This window comes from Panthera uncia (genome assembly GCF_023721935.1).
Source record: "Panthera uncia isolate 11264 chromosome A1 unlocalized genomic scaffold, Puncia_PCG_1.0 HiC_scaffold_16, whole genome shotgun sequence".
Classification (NCBI taxonomy): domain Eukaryota; kingdom Metazoa; phylum Chordata; class Mammalia; order Carnivora; family Felidae; genus Panthera; species Panthera uncia.
The window spans coordinates 76372929-76381493 of NW_026057576.1; the positions used below are offsets into that span (position 1 = coordinate 76372929).

Genomic DNA, 8565 nt, shown 5'->3' on the forward strand with positions numbered 1-8565 from the left:
GTCTCCTGGCTTCCGGAAATATCTGCGAGATCCCATGTGAAGTGCATTTCCTCCCTGGGCAGGTGCTGCCCTTCCCCAGTGGGGCGATGTTCTGATGTGGAGGATGGGTGGGGACAGGTGGAGGTGTGACTGCAAGGCAGAGAACATCACGTGATCTTCAAGCAAGGCGACAGTGCTGGCCTTTAACAGGGACACGTAGTCCCCCTCGGCAGGTGCAGAGGGCTGACGGCTGTCCATTTGTCCAGGGATTCAGGATTCAAGTTCATTGACCCAATTTTCAGGGTCAGTTTCTATTTCGAAATCAGAGTCTTGAGGACAGCATAGCAAATTTACTGGGGTTGCGAACAGTCCCCTCTGGGAGCCACCACTCTAGGAACAATGGAGTGCTATCTGACTCTGGATTCTCAGCTTCTTCTGCCCTCCAGCTGAAGACCAGGGTGATCTCTTTATATTTTGCCAGAAGCTGTCTTAGTGGCTCAGTGTGCTGTAACGATAGGTAGATGGTGGGTAGGGAAGGGCTCACACAACAGACACTTCTTTCTCACAGCTCTGGAGGCTGGAAAACCCAACATCAAATGACGGCAGACTCAGTTCCTGGTGAGAGCCCCCTTCCCGGCTTGCAGGGGGCCACCTTTTCCCTGTGTCCTCATGTGGTGTCTCTTCCTGCTCCTACAAGGGTGCTACATCCATAGTGGCTTCATACTCTGGGCTTTGTCCAAACCTAATCACCTCCTAATGTCCCCAGTTTTTAAAAAAATTGTTTTTAAATGTTTACTTATTTTTGAAAGAGAGAGAGAGAGAGAGAGAGAGAGAGAGAGTGTGAGTGGGGGAGGGGCAGAGAGAGAGGGAGACACAGAATCCGAAGCAGGCTCCAGGCCCTGAGCTGTCAGCACAGAGCCCGACACAGGGCTGGAACTCAGGAATCGTGAGATCATGACCTGAGCCAAAGTCGGATGCTTCACCGACTGAGCCACCCAGGCGCCCCTCCCAATGCCCCCACTTTTTAATACCATCGCACTGGGAGTGAGGGCTTCAACTAGTGAAACTGGGGGGACACAAACATTCAGCCCACAGCATTCTGACTCCCATGCTTGTCTTAAACTCACCACTCTTGCCTATGTTGATTTTCTCTGAAGCAGGTTTTCTCCAGTTGGGCGCCATTGACATTTGAGACCTGATCACTCTTTGTCTGGGGGGGACCGCCTTGTGTACCGTCGAGGGTGAGCAGCCTTTTTGGACTCTGCCAACCAAATGTCAGTCAGAACAACTCTTCCCCCCCTCAGCTGTGACATCTCTTCACCACAAATCCCCTGGAGAGCAAACTGTCCCCTTGATGGGATCCATTGCTTTGACATAGCAAGAGCCCTTACAAGAAACACTGGATTCCATCATCCTTATAATTACTACTCCCTGGAGCCTGTGAAACACCCAAGACAATGCATCAGCCTGAGTCCCTTTCCACCCCCACCCCAGCGTGGATCTCCTGGAACGGATGTTTTGCACACCCCTGTGCACCAGAGGCTGTCTGGGCTCTGAGCACCACAAGTGACGACTTTGGTGGCGGCTCGAATAGGGCAAGTCCCCAGAGGCCGACGCGGAGGCACACAGAAAGTGCGTTGGGGCTGGTGGCTGGGACAGGCAGCCGCGGGGGTCAGGAAGCAGGACTGTGCACGAACAGAATGGCAGTTCAGGCATGACAGACGCCTCCCGGAGCTCACAGGGACTTGTGGCTCTGGGATGGTCCCTGATGGTGCTGGGAGTCGCGGTAAAGGGGCTGAGTTTTTCTCTGTCACTGGAAAGACAGAGGTGCAATGGAGTGAGAGTTGTGTGCCCTCCTCATATATGTGCTGCAATCCCAGCCCTCAGTGTGATGGTGTCAGGAGGTGGGGCCTTGGGGAGGCAATTAGGTCACAAAGCTCTCGTGAGTGGGCTCGACGCTCTTGTAAAAGGGACCCCAGAGAGCTCACTTACCCTCTTTCCTCCACATGAGGACACAGGGGGAAGCTGGCCAGAGGAGGGTCCTCGCCAGAGCCCCTCCGTGCCAGTACCCTGATCACAGACTAGCTTCCGGTCTCCAGGAGTATGAAAAGTAAGCATTGGCTCTTTAAGCCCCCATTCCATGGTGTTTTTGTTACAGCAGCCAAAACGGGCTAAGACAGAGGCGGCCGCAGAAGGCCTAGCCCCGGCCGGAGTAGCTCACTCTGGCTCAGGCGGTTCCCTAGGGGGGGGGGGTCAGGCCACAGGGGCATGTGCGCCCCTCCTGCAGCGCTCTCTGGGCAGCTTCCCGCGACATCGGGGACCCAGACACCTAACCGTGTGAAGCCTGTTACCCTAAACCCGCTTCTGTGCAGATGACCCCCGGGGCCGACTTCCTCTTGGCAGGCGGGCGGTGCTCCCTGCCCTGGGCTCCTGGCCACCGGGAGGACCACCGCCCTTGTCCAACGCAGTTTATGTTTGCTTCATCAACAAGTGAATGAACCAATTAACAGCAGGGTGGTTGTATTTTTTCCTTTTTCCAAGCAAAATAAAACAACTCCTTACATATTTACCAAGGCTAATTATGAGAGATGAAAAACATGTTTTCTCCTTTTGTGAAGCCTCTCCCGAGCTTAGAGGCCCGCCTGGCATCTTTCCGCTCTAGACAGCGCTGTCTCCCTCTGCGCCTCTGCTAATTCCTGCAGGGAGAGCGGCCACGTGGGAGGGGGGCCGCCGCGCGGCTCTGTGTCTTTCAGTGGTGTCTTGGGACAGATTCCTTTGGCTCCATCTGCCAGATGCAATTGTGAATTGGACTTAAAGGTACAGCCTGAACACATTATCTAATTAATTAGCATCTAAAGGCTCTCTGAAGAAGAAATCACTGGGCAGGCGGTGTGATACGAGAACATGTAAACGATTAAACGCCAGATTTGGGGAATGTGAGATATTTTAATGGGCGCCCAAATTTATGTGCTCGCTGGAGCCCTAGGGATTCGGGACACGATTAACAGGTGCTGGAAGGAAGCCCATTTTCCAGCTCAGGTTGGAAAACACGAACTACTCAAAGTCAAAGTCAGTCCTTAAGAATGTATTTTTCTTGCTTACTAAATAAACTGTTGGCCTGTTTTCTCTTACCAAAACTACGTCTTGTAGGAAAATGGAAACACGATGATAATAGCCGTCTGTACTCCGTGATGATACCAGGGGAAATGGCGCTAAACGCCATTAACACGGCACACGGTGTATCCTTCTCTGGCTCGCGATGTTTCCTGCAGAGGTTTGGCCTTCTGAATTTGTCCTCACCAAAACAAGTCAGCAGTGGAGGCAGGTAATGAGAAGATACATATTAGGAACATAATCTGAGTGACTGAAGAGTTTCCAGTTGCATCAGAAAAGCAGGCCTATTTTTTGGCTCTGGGGCTCACCTCCCCGCCTCCTTCCCCGCCCCAGGAACCCACTGTCATCTCTATCTGAATCTAGATACATTGTGACCATAGCTTTTTGGCTCAGTGTGTAGAGTGGAGCCAGCGGTGACCCGGGACTTAGAAATGTTCTCTCTCCGCTGTTCCTGCCCTGGGATGACCTCAGTGACATCATGTGATCTCCAGCTGTTAAAATGCATATGACAAGTGCATATACTTCCTCACTGCCCAGAAGTGGCCATAAGACCCCTTCCCACCACCTGCGGACGTACGTGTAGAATGTGGCATCAGAGGGACCGTGACACGCTCTTATGCCGACCTGCTCCTGCTGCGTGCACCTATGAGTGACACGTGGTCTGCTAGGAAGTCCCCCGGTGAGGACAGGACAGCCAGGGAAGCGTTTCTGTAGGGTGTGTAACCAAGTTCACCCAGATGCCAAGGGGAAAGTGGGCCAATTATCCTGCGAAGGCAAAGAGGAGACAAAATCTCTCCTGTTCTTTCCGAGTAGAGCACCTCGATTCTCTGCTCGGTGCCCAGGTACCTGCTGAGAGCAGAGCCCCACCCGCCACCACTTCTCCCCGACATCAGAGAGTCCTGCTCACCTGTTCACCTGGGAAAGCGGTTCAGCAACGCTTCGGAAGTGCACGCAGAGGGGTACCTGGGGGGCTTGGTCGCTGAGGCATCCGACTTCGGCTCAGGTCATGATCTCACGGTCCGTGAGTTCGAGCCCCACGTCGGTCTCTGTGCCGCCAGCTCGGAGCCTGGAGCCTGCTTCCGATTCTGTGTCTCCCTCTCTCTCTCTCTGCCCCTCCTCCGCTCATGCTCTGTCTCTCTCAAAAATAAATAAACATTAAAAACAAAAGAAAGTGTGCACAGAGGGTCTGGGGTGCTGGCAAGCTTCTTCACCAGCACGGAGACCACGCAGGCTGTCCCCTCTTCTCTACAGTCAGGAGAGGTCGGGAGGGGGATTGCTGTCATCAGCTCACCTACAGACGACACTGACACCAACCAGCAGTGTGATTTGGACCAAAATGATAATAATGTTTCTCTGAAGAAGGTTACCAAATACAGGAATCTCAATCTGCTGCTAACGCAGCCTTTTTGCACCACGTTGACCAAGAAGACCCTCAGACGGAGTGAAAAAGTCGGTTCGCCATGGTTGCAAAAGCCTGGGGAGGCAACAATGTGTCACTGATCCGGGACAGTGATACCGATCTGGGCGCATCTGTCTCTCTCTCCAGCTGAAAATGACACCACTGTGACTTCCTGTCACTAAAGCCCAACAGACTCTGCTTGGGGGGGGGGGGGGGGAGGAGGGCAGGCAGACGCACGGGCCCAGCTCCACTCCAAGCTGCACTTCGGGGGCCAGGCATCACTTGCCTTTTGGAGGATGCGCCTGTGGCTCTGGGCACAACACTGCCAACTCCCTGCACACCTTCCTTCCAGGGTAACTCGCCTTCATTTCCATTGGCTGCTATAACATCAACAGAACATTAAAAAAAAAAAAAAAGTAAAAATCGTACAAATCAAGCAATCAGGAATAAAACAACCTTCAAGGAGAGCGGACCTTCTCAAGCTTTGCTCCTCAGGGTGAATGCTGTGATTTATACCTGTTGTTTTATCCGCGGTCCGCAGCACTGGGCTCGTGCAGAATACATTATAGCTGGAAAAACATAAAATACTGTCGGCTCTGTTAATGCCCGTGCCCTGGCGGGAGAAAGTAAGACTGTGCAGGACACCCGGAATTTTGCAAACCCCCATCTAGTCCTGGGCAGATACAGTTCTGACCTCAATGTTTTATTTGATCATCCCTGAACAGCCATGCCGCTGTTAATTGTTACTTTCACCCAGGGCTTTCAAAATATTTTGCAAATGTTAAATGAGTATCTCAGGTTGAATTAGAATGTTAAATGTTTAATGCTTAGGGTTGAGAATGTAATTATTTTAAGAGACATCAACTTGATATATGCTTTATTTTCTCTCTTTTTTTTTAAATGTTTATTAATTTATTTTGAGAGAGAGAGATGGAGAGCAGGAGAGGAGCAGAGAGAGAGAGAGAGAGAATCCGAAGCAGGCTTAGCACTGTCAGCACAGAGCATGACATGGGGCTCGAACCCACGAACCGCGAGACCATGAGCTGAGCCAAAACTGAGAGTCAGACTCTTCACCTACTGAGCCCCCCAGGTGCCCTTATTTTCTCTATATTTTAATATGCACGATATGTATATTTCTTTTTAGGCAAACCACAACTGGACTTACACTGTGGCAATAATAGGAAAGTAAGAGAGTCAAGAGGAAAAGACAAATAGCACCTACAGTAACATTCACTGTTGTGGATTGAGTTGTGTCCCCAGAATGACATGTTCAAGCCCCAAGCAAGCCCCTGTGCATGCAACCTTGCTCAGACAGGGTCTTTGCAGATGTAATGTAATTAAGATGCGATGTTAGGGTATACCCTAACCCACCGATCCGTGTCCTTATAAGAAGAGAGAAAAAAAAAAGACACACACACGTAATGATGGAGACAGAGACCAGAGTGATGGCTCTACCAGCCAAAGACTGCTAGCAACACTGGGGACTGAGAAACCCAGAACAGATTCTCCCTTAGAGCGTTCAGGGACATGGCCATGTAGACACCTGGCTTTCAGACTCCTGGCCTCCACAACGGTGAAAGAGTACACCTCTTTGTTTTAAGTGACCCAGTTTGTAGTAATCTGTAACAGCAGCCATGGGAAGCTGACCTGGGCAGCAAGGAATTAGTGCAAAGAGAGGCCGCGTCAGCCAGACCCCACTGTGTCGTTAAGCTGGAAGCTCAAACAATTCTGCAGAGAAGCAAACGGTTTGACCAACCTTCCGAGAGAAAGTGATTTCTACTTTGGTGTGAGTTACTATAAAAGCAGAACCTGAGTTGCAGATTTGCATGAGTCGTTAACATGAGAGACAGTCCATAGCAGGGGTGTGGACACAGGAAAGGTGGGGTGGTCAATAGTTCAGGAGAGTGTTGGGGGCAATGGGGCACCTTCCTGCTGGGAGGCCGTCCAGAGTCATCCAAAAGAGGGGGATTCAGTCACTCGGCCTCACTTCTGGTCTGCCCTCTGTGGGACAGAGAATATCCTCAGGCAGAATGTCCAGAACACCTAAAACATGGCGGAACATGGCACGTGGGGTAGCTGAGGGCATAAGCGTGGAGGTGTTGACAGCATCCGCCACGTCCCTTCCCGTCAGTGAGTCCACGTGTAACAGCACACAAGCACAACATCACCCTTAGTGAATTTGAGGGTGGTGTGGAGGGTCATAACCTGGGGAAATATTTTTAATTCCAAGAGATTTTCTAAGAAGAGACAGTAAGGTAAAAAAAGCTGGGAATATTCAGAAGTGACAATATTCGTATTGGCAAAAGAATATCTTAGAATATAGATATCTTAGAATGTAGATAATTTACATGATTCTTTCAGAGTCCAGTCAATCCTCATTATGTATAGATCCTATATTGGCACACCCATCTGTTCATTAACATTTATTTGTAAGCCTCCACCCCTCCAAAACAAGACTCAAGACGGTTTTTCCTCTCACTCACACACACGCACAGAGTGGCCCCAAATTTGTGTGGCCCGCCGTGCATGTTCCCAGCTGAGGTGGAAACAGGCTACACCCTGCCTCTGCATCTCAGTTCCCGGGCTGGGACAAGGGTCATCTTTGTGGTATTTAGCGTCATGCCTTCCACATTTTGTGTTTCCTATTGGTAATTTCACTGTTCAAAATAGCCCCCACGTGTAGTCCTGCAGAGTTTCCAGTCGCTCCTAAATGCAAGAAGGCTGGGAGGGGACTTACGGGGAAAATGCATGTTAGATAATGTTTGCTCATGCCAGATGTCTTCAAAGAGAAACACATATAGGACAAAAGTATGGACTGATTGGTTGGTGAAAGTGTAACCAGAGCTTGGAGGAACCCGACCCAGTATTTCCCCTAGGAACAATGGCTCAGCCTTTGCTCATCCTGTGTTCATGGTGGCTTTATGGAATTTAACCCCTGCTAATAATGAGAATTAGCTGTACTATAAGAAGTTTTCAGCAAAACATTTTAGCAAACTGCCTCGGTCCAAAATACAACTACAATCAACTTCTCAGTAGAAACAATACTACCCAAAATATCATTACTCCACTTTCATTTTTGCTCTCCCATTGACTTGAGGTGCAGCAAAGGGGAGGATAATTTTTTCCCACTTTGCTCAACCTTCACCTCATGTTAATGAGGCCCTTGGGATTGAAAATAAACAAATGTGGGTGGCTCAGTCGGTTAAGCATTTGACTTCAGCTCAGGTCATGATCTCGTGGTTTGTGAGTTCAAGCCCTGCACCGGGCTCTGTGCTGACAGCTCGGAGCCTGGAGCCTGCTTCCCATTCACTGTTTCCCTCTCTCTCTCTCTCTCTCTCTGCCCCTCCCCTGCTGGTGCTCTGTCTCTCTCTCTCAAAAATCAATAAACATTTAAAAATTTGAAAATAAGCAAATGCATGCATATGTAAATAATGTTAATCCCCTTTGGTTTTGAGCCCAAGGAAAAAGCAGTTAAAACCAAGTCCTATGTTAATGTCTTCCAATGAAGAAAACCGGAAACACAACCCAAGAGCACTTGACCAAGGAGCTGTTTCTGGAGATTATTACTTACGAAAGCTCAACAGGTAAACAGAGGCAGAATACTCAGAAGGAAGTTACTGCAGCAAAGTTAGGAACAAAAGAAGGATTATGGACTTTTAAGACCAAGGCTGAATTTAAGTACAGATTTCGAATCTCTTATTTTAACTTGAGTGCCCCTCAAGGCAAAGTAATGATGTTTACTGTTGTTAACTGCTGGTTTTAGCAATTCTTTAGGGAATGAAGGGAAATCTGTCAGTGCCCAGCTAGTGGGAGGTTCCTGTGTCCCACTGTCCTGCTTGTGTTTACCCAACTCAAACTCTGGCCACAAGCTCTTCAGATCTCATCCAGTTAGAGAAATTAAGAGCAGAGACTTTCTCTATTATTTCGGTGCCCCAGGTTGAGCGAAACAGGGTATTATTGTTTCAGAGAGTGACTTCTCTTATGGACTTACCCAAGGAGAATATTCATATTGTTTAGAAGGTCTGGGGATGCATAAGAATTTTGAGATTTCTGAGTTTCAGCCTCTGGCAGCC

The 8565-nt window shown here is 49.4% G+C and overlaps 1 long non-coding RNA gene across 1 annotated transcript; it reads right to left on the bottom strand.

Moving 5' to 3' along the window:
* Positions 1-2523: 2523 nt before the first annotated feature.
* LOC125934202 (uncharacterized) lies at positions 2524-5075 on the bottom strand. The gene is made up of 3 exons (XR_007461267.1): positions 4001-5075; positions 3112-3858; positions 2524-2764 (listed from the first exon to the last, which is right to left on the bottom strand). It is a non-coding gene; the product is annotated as an uncharacterized LOC125934202 (long non-coding RNA).
* Positions 5076-8565: the final 3490 nt, after the last annotated feature.